Source organism: Triticum dicoccoides, chromosome 5A (genome assembly GCF_002162155.2).
Source record: "Triticum dicoccoides isolate Atlit2015 ecotype Zavitan chromosome 5A, WEW_v2.0, whole genome shotgun sequence".
Classification (NCBI taxonomy): Eukaryota; Viridiplantae; Streptophyta; class Magnoliopsida; order Poales; family Poaceae; genus Triticum; species Triticum dicoccoides.
In genome coordinates this window covers 81856020-81873754 of record NC_041388.1, presented here as the reverse complement: position 1 = coordinate 81873754, position 17735 = coordinate 81856020, and positions in this window count along the sequence as shown.

Sequence of the window (17735 nt, the reverse complement as noted above, 5' to 3'; positions counted from 1 at the left end):
ACCCAAACAAGACAAACAAGCAACAAGGATATAATCAACCACGTGCAAACTCAAACAAGACAATGCAAAGATGATATGCTATGCGGGATGCGATGCGGGATGCAAAATGCAAGATATGACAGGAAATGCATGGACCTGGCCTCAACTTGGAAAATCAAGTGTGCCACTGGAAAGATGAGATGAAATCGCTTGAAAACGATATAAAGAACGCCGGAATCGGAGTTACGGTTTGGAAATGGCAAGCGATTCAAGAATGACACCGGTCTGCGATTTACAGCAAGTAGCCAACTAAATGCAATGAGATGAACATGCTACATGTAACACCCTCGATGCGGTTATATCTCCCACGTGTCGAAGCACGACTTAGAGGCATAACCGCATTGAAAGCAATGTCGCAAGTGAGGTAATCTTCGCAAACAACCCATGTAATACATTAAGGGAAAAGAGATACATAGTTGGCTTACAATCGCCACTTCACACAAATACAGGAATAAAGCATTACATCAACCAGATACAATCAAGGTCCGACTACGAAACCAAAATAAAAGAAGAACCCCAAATGCGACAAAGGTCCCCGATCGACCCTAACTGGGCTCCACTACTGATCAACTAGAACGAAACAACACAAAGGACAAGATCTTCATCGAGCTCCTCCTGAGCTTGGTTGCGTAATCTGCACGGACTCATCGGCACCTGCAAGCTGGTTTTGGAAGTATCTGTGAGCCACAGGGACTCAGCAATCTCGCACCCTCGCGATCAAGACTATTTAAGCTTATGGGTAAGGTAAAGGTATGAGGTGGAGCTGCAGCAAGCGACTAGCATATATGGTGACTAACATACGCAAATGAGAGCGAGAAGAGAAGGCAAAGCACGGTCGAGAAATCTATGATCAAGAAGTGATCCTATAGCAACCTACGTCAAGCATAACTCCAACAACCGTGTTCACTTCCCGGACCCCGCCGGAAAGAGACCATCATGGTTACACACGCGGTTGATTCATTTTAATTAAGGTCAACTTCAGGTTTTCTACAACCGGACATTAACAAATTCCCATCTGCCCATAACCGCGGGCACGGCTTTCAAAAGTTCAAATCCCTGCAAGGGTGTCCCAACTTAGCCCATGACAAGCTCTCACGGTCAACGAAGGAATAGACCTCCTCCCGAGACATTCCGATCAGACTCGGTATCCCGGTACAACAAGACATTTCGACAGGATAAAACTAAACCAGCAACACCACCCAGATGTGCCGACAAATCCCGATAGGAGCTGCACATATCTCGTTCTTGGGGCACACCGGATGAGCAAGACGTCGGATAAGCCAGCCCAGAGTTGCCCCTGGTATCCTCGGACATCGCTCAGTTGGACCAACACTCAGAGGAGCACTGGCCCGGGGGAGGGGTAAAATAATGATGACCCTTGGGCGCGCGACCCCTAAGGGAAAAGAAAAGGCTAGGTGGAAAATGGTAAAACCAATGTTGGGCATTGCTGGAAAAGCTTTACTTAAGGCGAACTGTCAAGGGGTTCCCATAATAGCCCAACCGCGTAAGGAACGCAAAATCCGGGAACATAACACCGATATGACGGAAACTAGGGCGGCAAGAGTGGAACAAAACACCAGGCATAAGGCCGAGCCTTCCACCCTTTACCAAGTATATAGATGCATTAAATAAATAAGATATATAGTGATATCCCAACAAGTAAACATGTTCCAACAAGGAACGGTATCTCCATGTTCCAACAAGGACCAAACTTCAATCTTCACCTGCAACTAACAATGCTATAAGAGGGGCTGAGCAAAGTGGTAACGTAGCCAATCAACGGTTTGCTAGGACAAGGTGGGTTATAGGCTTGTTTCAACAAACTGGGAGGCATGACAAGCAAGTGGTAGGTATCGTAGCATGGGCATAGCAAAAGAGCGAGCATCTAGCATAGCAAAGATAGTAGTGATTTCGAGGGTATGATCATCTTGCCTGAAATTCCGCAAGGAAGAAGAACGAGTCCATGAAGAAGACAAACGGAACGTAGACGAACGGGTCCTCACAACGCGACGTTATCGGAACCAACCCGAAGAAGCAAACACCGGAAAAGAAGCACACAACATAGTAAACAACCATCACATAAGCATGGCACGATGCACAAACAAGTATGATGCATGTCCAGTTTAAAGATTCATGGCATGGCAAAGTGCAACAAACAATGCTACAAATTAAGTGGAGCTCGATATGCAATGAGTTGCATATTGACGAAACACCACATTCAAGTTATTTAGTTCACTCTTGATTATGTACCCAACAATATTAAAAGTTATTAAACATGGCAAGAGGTGAAGCATAAGTAAACTAACTATTTAGTCAAGTTTAAATGAGGCTGGAAATAACAAACAACATTTCCGGAAAATCCCCATATGCATATAGCAATTTGGTGCAACAACAATTTTTTTAACATTTAAATGTTATTATCATGATGCGAATGACATGAGCAAGTTTTATGCCATTTTTATTAAAACTTGACAAGAGCATTATTATGAAGCATTTGACATCGTGGTGGAAAGGAAAAGGGTGCCACGACGACAAATCCGAAAATGATGCCACGACAACATATCGGTTCTCCGGTAGCCCACGGGGATACCGGTGCAGAAGGAAGTGACGGGAGCATGTCATGCAAGGATGGTGGGGTGCTCCCGATTACGGGGTTCCCACATGTCGGTGGCAAGGTAAAAGAGGAACGCGCAAGGAACAACTCGGACATGGTGCAAACATGGGCATCTCATACTACACACATTCGTTCTCGGAAGGTCGTCTCGGGGTTATACCTTCGAAGCGTGCATTTTTAAGCGGATCAAGTTCGTAGAGGGAAGTAGACACTCTCGCGATGTAGTGGAAGTAGTGGTACACGGCGATGGTAGAGGTACTCGTTGATAGCCGTACACGTTCGGAGAGGAACTTGGCGTCTCCATGTTCTTCGGAGTCATTGTGTAGCCGTTTGTGTCGTAGTCGGACTTGACGAAAAACACACCGGCTGTAGTGGTACACGGCTCGTAGATGTTCGGATCACCAGAAGAGGTACTTGACGTCCACGAAAATTAATAGCGGAGGCCACGGGTCTCAGGTCTCGGGTCTTGGTCCTGAACTTGAGGAGGTTGACGGTCGAAGTGGCCCACGCGAGCACTCACGCACGGGCGAGCGAGCGGGTGCTGATGCTCAGGCGACGAGCAGGAAAAACAGAGGCCGGCGGCAGGGACTTGCAGCGAAGCGAGATACGCCAGAGATGAAGAGGGCGGCCACGGGACGAACGGATCCGGCAGATGGGCGTCCAACCCGGCTGGTGGCGGGACGAGGGAGTAGAGCAGGAGGCAGCGGGGCTTGACGGAGGGACCTTGCGAGGGGCCATGGCGAGGAGGCAGAGCTCGCGGCAGGAGGTGAAGAAGACGGTGCGGCAGCGGGGCGAGGAACGCAAGGGCCACGGGGCGGCTCGCGGAAGCACCGATGGTCGAGGACGGCAAAGCAGAGGAGGCCGACAAGGGGATTGGGCGTCGGGTCGACCTCCTGTGGGAGCGGAGCTAGGGCTCACCGGATCAGGGGGGCCGTGGCTCCATGGGGCGGCGCTCGGGGTAGGAGCCGCGGACATAGGGACTTGGCGCGGTGGCTCCTCAACGCAGGAAGCAGCGGCGATGGTGGCCCGTGGCGGCGAGGGCGCATGGAGGCGGGGAGGATCAAGGAGAGCTGCTGTTGCGAGCGAGAAAGAGAGATCGAGGGAGATGGGATCAGGCAGAGGGAAAAAAACGACAGCAGGGAGGCGGCGCTGCGGGAGGGAGATGGGGAGTGGATTGATCAGATGGATTGCTAGGGTTTGGAGAGGGGCTTTGCTGGGCCTGGGAGGCCGGCCCAGCTGCGGGGAAGGATGGTCAAAAGGGCTGGATCGAGTGGGCTTTGCTGGACTCCTCACTGCTGCTTTCTTTTCTTTTCTATTTCTTCAGAAAGAAATACAAAAAGAAAGAGCAGGGGAAAAAGGAGAGGAGCTAGAGAAATATAAAAATGTACTCATGATCCTGAAAATGTGCTCTATTTAACAAAATTGGTTTGGAGATTTTTAAAGGAAGTAAAAATAATTCAAGTTTGAATTCAATTCAAACTTGAACCATTTTAAACCCTAACCAAAACAATTCCAAATATGATGAAATTTGATAGAGGGGTTGAAGGCATGGTCGAGAATTTATAGGAAAAGAATGAACATTAATTGAGAAGGGGAAAGTGGCACTTGCAGAAGAAAGAACTAGAAGGGAAAGAAAAGGAGATGATGCATGGGACAAAGGCATTGGGATATTTTGCAAGTGTGTTTGCGGTAAATCCAAATTGATGGAATATTTATAAGAGCTTCCTAAATATTAGGAGGATATGTTATAAAGAGAATCACCATGCGAATTCCCTCGATTTAAATGGACCGAAGATCCAAGCGATTTATTTAGTTGAGTTACAAAAGATTTATGAGATGATGGCATGATGACATGATGCAATGCATGACACGCAAGCAATGACAACGCAACAACAGTGAATAACAGGAAGACACGTGGCACATCGGTCTCGGGGCGCTACAACACTCCACCACTACGAGAGGATCTCGTCCCGAGATCTAGAATGGCACCGGAGGGAAAACGGAAGAGAAAAGAGAAGAGGTAAAAACTAAGTTGCTTCTTTTGACAAAGGAGTGAAACCAAAGAACCTTGAAAAAACTGAACAAATTGAAAGAAAGAATACAACAGAGATGAACGAAATTGAAAACACCCCGTTAGAAAAGAGGAACAAGGAAGAACAATTTCTTATAGCACTCCGGTTGAAAACAGATACAAGACTTGATAGGAAGAAAAGAGCTTGAGCAGAGGACATGACACTCCGGTTAAATGGGCAATCATGAAAAGAACATGATCTTAGACAAACGAGATGATGGGTTGAGAAGAGCAACATTACAATACCTCCAAAACAAAAAAAATAGAAGATAGATAATTGAAATAGAAGAATGGAGAAGAAAATGCCAACTTCCGCCACAAAAGATCTTGAGAAGGCATCCTTAGGAGAAGGGTCGAACGGAGTTGTTGTGAAAACCCACAACGAAAATAATAAGCTTGATATGGTCTTGTGGAATACATGTCAAATTATGAGGTGACAAACTGCCACTCACAGGAAAAGAATTGGATTGGTATGACCAAGGAGGCGATAACGTATTTCACCGGGAGGATAAATGAAGAACTTGGGTCATATATAAGCACCATAAATAGCAACAATCCTCAGGGACGGTTTTAGGTGAAATATAGCCCAAGATAACTCCAACGAAGAGATTGATGAATTTAAAATATCTCACTCATGACAACATGTGAATCATGAAAACATGAACTTAAATTATCAAAATGACATAATACCACCTCCAATAATATGGAAGAACGAATTGCACTCCGGATAGCAAGAAGAAGAAAACTAGAACTTCTTAGAAGGGAATCTCGGTGAAAAATTTGGAGAAGGAATTAAATCCTTGATGAACCATCATGTAGAACCTTCATGAAGAACTCCGGTAACAAAAGAATGATTGAACGGAAAGAAAAATGAGGAAAGTAAGGTTAAAGCCTTGCAATGATTAGATGAAGCTTAACAACGAGATAAAGAGAAAACTTGGCACTCTAGGAAAGAAAGATGAACAAATGGAAAGAAGAATTTGATGAGCCTCCGGAATAAGGAATTATTCACTTGTGTGAAACAAGAGTAAGAATTATGTTATGTGTAACCTTCAACAATTTAATTGCTGACAAGCAACGGTTTTGGCATACTACTTATCCTCGTGGACAGGATTAAGAGAGATATAAGTCAAACTTGAGAAGGTATTCCAAGAACCACCGATAGAATTTGAAAGAACAAAAGAATTGATATGACAATGAATGACGAGAACTCTTGAACGAACCACCGTGAGAATTGAAAAGGAACGAAGAGAAGATAAAGAAACTCCGGAAAGAATTAGCAAATACGCAAAGATGCTTGAGAGGATTTAGGTACATGAGAACGAAGAGATCACGAGCCGATTAAAGATCACTTGAACGAAGCATCGGTAAAATTGGAGAATGATAGCTGAAAGCTGAGAATGAATAATCCCGAAATAATGACCTTCGGAGAATCAAACTGAAAAGAATCTTGAATTTCTCCGGATAGGTGAAAAGAATTCTCACAATCAAACAATTATGAGAGGATGGAAACAAGCTAGAATCACGAATCTTGAAGAGAAAGGAGCAAGATTAAAGAGAAACTCTTCTTCGGTCTTCAAATGTTGAGAATGATGACGAGAAACACCACCCTGAATTGTTGAGGCACTCCGAATGAAAATTATAAAGGTTGAACCAACGACGAAAATAGTGTGAAAGATCTTGGAGAAGGACATTTGACTGATGATAAATCATTCTTACGTCAAACTTCAAAAGAATTTGAGGATAGCTCCGGGAAAGATAGAAGAGTCAGGTAAGATCTTGGGAAAAAAAACCTGTGGGTTAGGGCCCACTCAAAAGAAACACCGTTGAACAATTACTTGAGAAAGGAGGTTGCACCGGTTGAATTAAATGACTTGAATGAGATACCAATCTCGAAAGAGCTTGAACGAATGCAGAGTGGAAAACACGAATCTTCTGAGATATCTTGAGCACTCCGGAAGAATTGAATAGCGAGAGGTGAATGAATATGAGGTGCACCGGCATGAGAAGGTATTTGCAAACGAGGAAAAAGATATGATCAACACCGAAAGCTTGAATTTGTTCCACCGGAGAAGAAAATCAGTGACGAGAGACGAACTTGAACCGTTAGAATCTTCATGAGAATCACCGGATAAGAATATAGATGGAAAAGAATGGAGAGACTTCACATCAGTAATATGGATACTCGATTAAGAGATCTGAATCCTTGGAGAAAAAACAAAAGGGAGGGAGGGTGGGAAAAACAAAGACAATTTGGAATGGGTGAAACGAACACCGTTGAGAAGAAGTGATAATTGGTTAAGCGGATGTTGAAACGAACGGATTCACTTTAAGAGAAACACACCGGTTGAAAAGGATTAACAAGGCAATCTCGATGATCAAGAAGGGTTGGTATTCACATCGGAGTATGAGAACACCGGTTAGGAAAGGTATGGCATCAACATTTGACTTCGAAGCAACTCGAATACCACAACTCAAAACAAAACAAAGGATTGGCTTGCAGAATAAGCCGGAACAAACATATGATAGAGATTTCGTCCGAAGTTTTCGTGGTGGGGCCTACACGGGCTCGATCGTACAGCACCATCATGTACAAGGCAGTGCACATGACATACGAAGCGTCCCCTAGTCGGCATAGCCAAGGACTCTTTAAGACACAACGAGACCACTGTAAAACCGACCGTGAATAGGCGGACCACTAGACGTCGAACCCCCATTTCATATCATATATCTGTCAGAAAGATATCCTAAGAGCTACTTGAATTCCCACCTATGAAACTCCCGAACCTTTCCGGTTATGCAATCAGGTGTTGGGGATACAGGGGAAGCATAATATCTCACCCAAACTAGCAAATCCTACATCCAGCTGTATCCATCCTTCAACACATAACCGAGAAAAAACTTCGGAAACCATCTACCTGAACCTTCGAAAAGCATCCGTTATACAAGTTATGGCAATACTCCCGAACTCCCGCCCCAGTACTGGGTGGCGTCGAGGTTATCTCACCAACGAACTGCATAAAAGAGATTTTCGATGTCGGCGTACTAAACTCAGGTATTCCAGAATTGCAACGATAAAATTATGATGACAACACCTTGGAGCTCAACTCCCCGGGACACTTCCACTAAACCCCTGACAGGAGGCACCAAGACAATGTTCTCGTCACAAAACCATCGGAACGATTCCAAGATACCCGCGTGATCCTAAAATTTTTTTAGTGAAATTTGAGAAGAGAAGAGTCAAAACTCTACATCAGGATGCCTTACTAGAGCGATGAGGAGACTGGGAAGTAAAAAGAATTACTAAACTCTCCGATATATAATTCCTAAATGACTCAAAACATTTTTCTAGACACAACTCGGCCGCTAATAACGATCAAGCAATGGGGCTCCTAAGGTCGGGGAAGGCTCTGATTACCAACTTGTAACGCCCTCGATGCGGTTATATCTCCCACGTGTCGAAGCACGACTTAGAGGCATAACCGCATTGAAAGCAATGTCACAAGTGAGGTAATCTTCGCAAACAACCCATGTAATACATTAAGGGAAAAGAGATACATAGTTGGCTTACAATCGCCACTTCACACAAATACAGGAATAAAGCATTACATCAACCAGATACAATCAAGGTCCGACTACGGAACCAAAATAAAAGAAGAACCCCAAATGCGACAAAGGTCCCCGATCGACCCCAACTGGGCTCCACTACTGATCAACTAGAACGAAACAACACAAAGGACAAGATCTTCATCGAGCTCCTCCTGAGCTTGGTTGCGTCATCTGCACGGACTCATCGGCACCTGCAAGCTGGTTTTGGAAGTATCTGTGAGCCACAGGGACTCGGCAATCTCGCACCCTCGCGATCAAGACTATTTAAGCTTATGGGTAAGGTAAAGGTATGAGGTGGAGCTGCAGCAAGCGACTAGCATATATGGTGACTAACATACGCAAATGAGAGCGAGAAGAGAAGGCAAAGCACGGTCGAGAAATCTATGATCAAGAAGTGATCCTATAGCAACCTACGTCAAGCATAACTCCAACAACCGTGTTCACTTCCCGGACCCCGCCGGAAAGAGACCATCACGGTTACACATGCGGTTGATTCATTTTAATTAAGGTCAACTTCAGGTTTTCTACAACCGGACATTAACAAATTCCCATCTGCCCATAACCGCGGGCACGGCTTTCAAAAGTTCAAATCCCTGCAGGGGTGTCCCAACTTAGCCCATGACAAGCTCTCACGGTCAACGAAGGAATAGACCTCCTCCCGAGACATTCCGATCAGACTCGATATCCCGGTACAACAAGACATTTCGACAGGGTAAAAGTAAACCAGCAACACCACCCAGATGTGCCAACAAATCCCGATAGGAGCTGCACATATCTCGTTCTCAGGGCACACCGGATGAGCAAGACGTCGGGTAAGCCAGCCCAGAGTTGCCCCTGGTAGCCTCAGACATCGCTCAGTTGGACCAACACTTAGAGGAGCACTGGCCCCGGGGGGGGGGGGGTAAATAATGATGACCCTTGGGCGCGTGACCCCCAAGGGAAAAGAAAAGGCTAGGTGGCAAATGGTAAAACCAATGTTGGGCATTGCTGGAAAAGCTTTACTTAAGGCGAACTGTCAAGGGGTTCCCATAATAGCCCAACCGCGTAAGGAACGCAAAATCCGGGAACATAACACCGATATGACGGAAACAAGGGCGGTAAGAGTCGAACAAAACACCAGGCATAAGGCCAAGCCTTCCACCCTTTACCAAGTATATAGATGCATTAAATAAATAAGATATATAGTGATATCCCAACAAGTAAACATGTTCCAACAAGGAACGGTATCTCCATGTTCCAACAAGGAACAAACTTCAATCTTCACCTGCAACTAACAACACTATAAGAGGGGTTGAGCAAAGCGGTAACGTAGCCAATCAACGGTTTGCTAGGACAAGGTGGGTGAGAGGCTTGTTTCAACAAACTGGGAGGCATGACAAGCAAGTGGTAGGTATCGTAGCATGGGCATAGCAAAAGAGAGAGCATCTAGCATAGCAAAGATAGTAGTGATTTCGAGGGTATGATCATCTTGCCTGAAATCCCGCAAGGAAGAAGAACGAGTCCATGAAGAAGACAAACGGAATGTAGACGAACGGGTCCTCACAACGCGACGTTATCGGAACCAACCCGAAGAAGCAAACACCGGAAAAGAAGCACACAACATAGTAAACAACCATCACATAAGCATGGCACGATGCGCAAACAAGTATGATGCATGTCCAGTTTAAAGATTCATGGCATGGCAAAGTGCAACAAACAATGCTACAAATTAAGTGGAGCTCGATATGCAACGAGTTGCATATTGACGAAACACCACATTCAAGTTATTTAGTTCACTCTCGATTATGTACCCAACAATATTAAATGTTATTAAACATGGAAAGAGGTGAAGCATAAGTAAACTAACTATTTAGTCAAGTTTAAATGAGGCCAGAAATAACAAACAACATTTCCGGAAAATCCCCATATGCATATAGCAATTTGGTGCAACAACAATTTTTTTAACATTTAAATGTTATTATCATGATGCGAATGACATGAGCAAGTTTTATGCCATTTTTATTAAAACTTGACAAGAGCATTATTATGAAGCTTTTGACATCATGGTGGAAAGGAAAAGGGTGCCACGACGACGAATCCGAAAATGATGCCACGACAACATATCGGTTCTCCGGTAGCCCACGGGGATACCGGTGCAAAAGGAAGTGACGGGAGCATGTCATGCAAGGATGGTGGGGTGCTCCCGATTACGGGGTTCCCACATGTCGGTGGCAAGGTAAAAGAGGAACGCGCAAGGAACAACTCGGACATGGTGCAAACACGGGCATCTCATACTACACACATTCGTTCTCGGAAGGTCGTCTCGGGGTTATACCTTCGAAGCGTGCATTTTTAAGAGGATCAAGTTCGTAGAGGGAAGTAGACGTTCTCGCGATGTAGTGGAAGTAGTGGTACATGGCGATGGTAGAGGTACTTGTTGATAGCCGTACACGTTCGGAGAGGAACTTGGCGTCTCCATGTTCTTCGGAGTCATTGTGTAGCCGTTTGTGTCGTAGTCGGACTTGACGAAAAACACACCGGCTGTAGTGGTACACGGCTCGTAGATGTTTGGATCACCGGAAGAGGTACTTGACGTCCACGAAAATTAACAGCGGAGGCCACGGGTCTCAGGTCTCGGGTCTTGGTCCTGAACTTGAGGAGGTTGAGGGTCGAAGTGGCCCACGCGAGCACTCACGCACGGGCGAGCGAGCGGGTGCTGATGCTCAGGCGATGAGCAGGGAAAACAGAGGCCGGCGGGAAGGACTTGCAGCGAAGCGAGATACGCCGGAGATGAAGAGGGCGGCCACGGGACGGACGGATCCGGCAGATGGGCGTCCAACCCGGCTGGTGGCGGGACGAGGGAGTAGAGCAGGAGGCAGCGGGGCTTGACGGAGGGAGCTTGCGAGGGGCCATGGCGAGGAGGCAGAGCTCGCGGCAGGAGGTGAAGAAGACGGTGCGGCAGCGGGGCGAGGAACGCAGGGGCCACGGGGCGGCTCGCGGAAGCACCGATGGTCAAGGACGGCAAAGCAGAGGAGGCCGATGAGGGGATAGGGCGTCGGGTCGACCTCCTGTGGTGGCGGAGCTAGGGCTCACCAGATCAGGGGGGCCGTGGCTCCATGGGGCTGCGCTCGGGGTAGGAGTCGCGGACATAGGGACTTGGCGCGGCGGCTCCTCAACACAGGAAGCAGTGGCGATGGTGGCCCGCGGCGGCGAGGGCGCATGGCGGCGGGGAGGATCGAGGAGAGCTGCTGTTGCGAGCGAGAAAGAGAGATCGAGGGAGATGGGATCAGGCAGAGGGAAAAAACGACAGCAGGGAGGCGGCGCTGCGGGAGGGAGATGGGGAGTGGATCGATCGGATGGATTGCTAGGGTTTGGAGAGGGGCTTTGGTGGGCCTGGGAGGCCGGCCCAGCTGCGGGGAAGGATGGTCAAAAGGGCTGGATCGAGTGGGCTTTGCTGGACTCCTCACTGCTGCTTTCTTTTCTTTTCTATTTCTTCAGACAGAAATACAAAAAGAAAGAGCAGGGGAAAAAGGAGAGGAGCTAGAGAAATATAAAAATGTACTCATGATCCTGAAAATGTGCTCTATTTAACAAAATTGGTTTGGAGATTTTTAAAGGAAGTAAAAATAATTCAAGTTTGAATTCAATTCAAACTTGAGCCATTTTAAACCCTAACCAAAACAATTCCAAATATGATGAAATTTGATAGAGAGGTTGAAGACATGGTCGAGAATTTATAGGAAAAGAATGAACATTAATTGAGAAGGGGAAAGTGGCACTTGCAGAAGAAAGAACTAGAAGGAAAAGAAAAGGAGATGATGGATGGGACAAAGGCATTGGGATATTTTGCAAGTGTGTTTGCGGTAAATCCAAATTGATGGAATATTTATAATAGCTCCCTAAATATTAGGAGGATATGTTATAAAGAGAATCACCATGTGAATTCCCTCGATTTAAATGGACCGAAGATCCAAGCAATTTATTTAGTTGAGTTACAAAAGATTTATGAGATGATGGAATGATGACATGATGCAATGCATGACATGCAAGCAATGACAACGCAACAACATCGAATAACAGGAAGACACGTGGCACATCGGTCTCGGGGCGCTACACTACAGCACCCAAACATGACAAAAAAATACATGGCACGGATGCACACAAGATTCTTAACAAAAGTCTAGCACTGAGCTACGGCCAATTCATCCATTAACAGGTTCAAACAAGCATGGAAAAAATGCATATGGCAAACATATCTCAGACTTAGTGAAATTAACACTTGTCTGGAATTTCAGATCAGGTAGCCCTCTTCGGAGCAACAAAACTACATGCTACAGGATCTGAACATGGCAAAGTAAAGCATGGCATGGAGCTACTCAAAGATATTAACAAAAGTCCCTTAGTGACCTTGAGCCAAAAGGGATCAGTAAATACAATTGCAAGCACGTGAACATAGCAAAAACATAATCAGTTTTCAGACTTAAGAGAAAAACTGACACATGCTGAAATATAACTCAAGTAGGCATGTTTACGAGCTCGATGCACTCACTACGGTGCAAGTCATGGCAAGACAAGCATACACCCATCAAGAAGGCACAAAATTCAATCTAGACATGGCAAGAACAATAGCATAGCATGCATGGATCAACTACAACATCACCGGCAAAATTGCAAACAAGTTGGCAATCTGCCCAGATTCACAAAATAGCAAAATTAGAGCTCGATTGACTCAAGCTAGGGTGCTCCATAATTGCAAGCAAAGACATGGATGGATATAGAACTACAAGATTAACAAAACATCCTTACTGATCATCCTCAAAAGAGGAACGGATCACTAGGAAACAACATGAACATATGGCATCATGAGATAAACAACTCCAGGACTTAGTGAAATTACTAAGTCTCTGAAAACAGAATTAGCAAGTGCACCACTTTGCAAGCTTGCACAAGTCACCACATACATCAAAAAAATACATGGGTTGCACCTCTGGAAAGATGACAAAACCCTTAACAAAACACATGTAGAGCATCAGGGCATAGCATGCACACATTAATCATGGAAAAATGACAAAAACCTAAATGGAGCAGCAGATCTGACAATTAACTCAAGTAGCCCTCTTCTAACAGCATTTCGGGCATCAAGATGAGCTCATATGAAAATGATGCAATGGAATGAAATGATGTACTCTTAGAGATGAGCATTTTGATATGCTATATGCATGAATCGGAGCTACGGATGCAAAGTTACGGTGCTACGAACATGAGCACTTGGACTGAAAATATCAGGGACTTAGAAAAAAATCAACCTCTCCGGGACAGATCAAGGGTTTGCACGGAAACCGAGGCGCGTCAGGATCTCCAAGGTTCACGGCCGGCGGATGCGAGGTCGCCGGCGGCCGGCGAGGGCGAGGCGAGGCCGGAGAGGTCGGGGCGGCGGCCGGAGCGCGGCGGCGGCGCGCGTGGAGGCGGCGGCGGCGGCGCGCGGAGGCCGTCCCTGGGCCTGGCGGGCCGCGGCGGTGGAGGCGGTGGCTGTGCCATGTGGCAGTGCGTGGGTGGCTGGCGGCGGCGTGTCCGGCGCCGGCAGACAATGTCCGGCGCGGCGCGGCGCGGGGCGATTTAGGGTTTCGGGGAGAGGGGATCCGGGACATCTCGAGGGGGACCTATTTATAGGCATAGGAGGAGCTAGGAGAGTCCAAAAGAGGTGCGGTTTTCGGCCACGCGATCGTGATCGAACGCTCTAGATGATGGAGCAGAGTTAGGTGGGCTTTGGGCCAAATTGGAGGGGTGTTGGGCCGCAACACACACGAGGTCTTTTTGGTCTCTCGGTTAACCGTTGGAGTATCAAACGAAGTCCAGATGATACGAAACTTGACAGGCGGTCTACCGGTAGTAAACCAAGGCCACTTGGCAAGTCTCGGTCCAATCCGGAAATGTTTAATCCCCACATACGAAAGAAAGCTAGAAATGGCCACCGGAGGAGAACGAAGCGCCAGAATGCAAAACGGACAACGGGGAAAATGCTCGAATGCATGAGACGAACACGTATGCAAATGCAATGCACATGATGACATGATATGAGATGCATGACAACGATAACAACACACGGAGACAAAGACCCGAACCCGCAGAAATAAATATAATTTAACGCCGGAAACGGCAAGAGTTGGAGTACAAATTGGGAAGGTTACATCCGGGTTGTTACAAACTTGAAAGATCAAAGAACCAAGATTTTTCCCTCAACTACGAGGGGAGGTAAGGAACTGCCATCTAGCTCTGCACTTGACTCACCTTCTATTTTGAGTAAGCTCGCGACACCTAAACGTGCTTCTGCTATTAATTCTGATATGTCGCATGTTATTGATGATTCCACTTCTGCAATGCATGATACTTATGATGAAACTACTTCTATGCTTGATTCCACTGTGCCACTTGGTGAATTTCTTGATGAACAACTTGCTAGGGCTAGAGAATATGAAATTATTGAAACTGGTAATATTGATGAAAGTGATGATGAAGATTCTCCCCCTAGATATGAATTACCTGTTGTTCCTGAGGGTTATGTTATGGATGAAAAAACTGCTAGAGACTTTCTTGCTTGCAATGATAGGAGTGATCTTAAGAAACTATTAGCTAAGCTGAAACAAAAATCTCTGAATGCTAGAATGAAATATGATCCCACTTATGCTACTTCACCTATCTTTGTTACTGATAAGGATTATGAATTCTCTGTCGACCCTGATATAATTACTTTGGTTGAATTTGATCCTTCCTATGGCTATGAATCTGAAACTGTTGTGGCACATCTTACTAAATTAAATGATATAGTCACCCTGTTCACTAATGATGAGAAAACTGCTACTATTATATCCTTAAGATATTTTCGTTCTCATTAAAGGGTGATGCTAAGATATGGTTTAATTCTCTTGATCCTGGTTGTGTGCCTAGTCCCCAGGATATGATTTATTACTTCTCTGCTAAATATTTCCCTGCTCATAAGAAACAAGCTGCTCTAAGGGAAATATACAATTTTGTGCAAATTGAAGAAGAGAGTCTCCCACAAGCTTGGGGGAGGCTTCTCCAATGACTTAATGCTTTGCTTGATCATTCTCTCAAGAAAAATGAAATACTTGATATGTTTTATAATGGACTAACCGATGCTTCCAGAGATTACCTGGATAGTTGTGCTGGTTGTGTTTTTAGGGAAAGAATTGTTCATCAAGCTGAAATTCTATTGAATAATATGTTGAGTAATTAAAACAATTGGACACTTCCTGAACCAACTAATAAGCCAACTCCGAAGAAAAGAGGTGTTCTATTTCTTAGTCCTAAAGATATGCAAGAGGCAAAGACATATATGAAAGAAATGGTATTAAAGATGAAGATGTTAAGAATTTACCACCTATTAAATAAATACATGGTCTTAATTTACCGCCTGTTGAAGAAACACATGGTCTTGATAACCCGACACAGGTAGTAAAGGTAAATTATCTCTATAGATATGATAAAGCTGAAATCCCTCCTACTAAGTTTGCTAGCCAATGCTTAGATGAGTTTGATAATTTTATGGTTAAACAAGAAGACTTCAATGCTTATGTTTGTAGACAATTGAAACATAATGCTTATATGATTGAACACTTGAGTGATTATATGGCTAATGTTAAAGGTGAACTTAAACTTATTAGTAAATATGCTTCTATGGTTACCACTCAAGTAGAACAAGTACTTAAAGCTCAGAATGACTTGCTCAGTGAATTGAATAGTAGGAATAATGACTTTGCTGTTAGAGTTGCAACTAGAGGAGGTAAAGTGACTCAGGAACCTTTGTATCCTGAGGGCCACCCTAAGAGAATTGAGCAAGATTCTCAGAGAAATAACGTTGATGCACCTAGTCCTTCTAAGAGGAAGAAAAAGAAAAATGATAGGACTTTGCATGCTTCTAGTGAACCTGTTATTGACACACCTAAGAATCCCAAGGATATTTCTATTTCTGATGCTGAAACACAATCTAGTAATGAACATGAACCTAGTGATAATTTTAATACTGATGTTCATGTTGATGCTCAACCTAGCAATAATAATGATGTACAAATTGAACCTGCCGTTGATCTTGATAACCCACAATCAAAGAATCAACATTATGATAAGAGAGACATTGTTGCTAGGAAGCACAGTAAAGAAAGAGAACCATGGGTTCAGAAACGCATGCCTTTTCCTCCTAAACCATCCAAGAAAAAGGATGATGAGGATTTTGAGCGCTTTACTGAAATGATTAGGCCTATCTTTTTGCGTATGTGTTTGACCGATATGCTTAAAATGAATCCTTATGCTAAGTATATGAAGGATATTGTTAGAAATAAGAGAAAGATGCCGGAAGCTGAAATTTCCACCATGCTTGCTAATTATACTTCTAAGGGTGGAATACCAAAGAAACTTGGAGATCCAGGAGTACCAACTATACCATGCTCCATTAAAAAAACTATGTTAAAACTGCTTTATGTGATCTTGGAGCCGGTGTTAGTGTTATGCCTCTCTCTTTATATCGTAGACTTGATTTGAATAAGTTGACACCTACTGAAATATCTTTGAAAATGGCTAATAAATCAACTGCTATACATGTCGGTATTTGTGAGGATGTGCCTGTTGTGGTTGCAAACGTTACTATTTTAACGGACTTTGTTATTCTTGATATTCCTGAGGACGATAGTATGTCTATTATTCTTGGAAGACCCTTTTTGAGTACTGAAGGGCTGTTATTGATTGCACCAAAGGCAACATCACTTTTCATATTAATGGTAATGAGCATACAATACACTTTCCGAGGAAACAACCTCAAGTCCACAGTATCAATCCTATTGGAAAATTTTCAACAATCACTATTGGAGGTTTTGAATTCCCTCTTCCTACTGTCAAGAAAAAATATGATATTTTTATTGTTGGGGACGTGCATATCCCCGTTGAGATAACCTAGTGTTATTCGAAAATTCTCTGGTTTCATGTTATTCAAAATGAGTTTGTTAACAAGAGCATATCAACCTTGTTAGTGGATTCCTTTTGATGAGCATGAGATGGATGAATTTAGAAAACACAACTCTCTCTACCCTCTTTTTACTTTCTGTTATTTATATTAAATAAGCAAAAATAGTATATTCTGTCTATTTCCTAAATTATCCATGCAATAAAAAATACCCCGAAAATGAAAGTTCTCCAAATACCCTGAAATTTAAATATGATTTTTCCTGGAATATTTGAAGTATCTGGCACTAGAAGTCATCAGGGGGAGAAAGCACCTGGCCACGAGGGTCCAGGGCGCGCCCACCCCCCTAGGCGCGCCCCCTGCCTCATGGGCCCATGGTGGCTCCCCTCCACTTATTCCAGCCACCACACACTCCTTCTTCCTCCCAAAAAAAATCACTAACCAGCTCA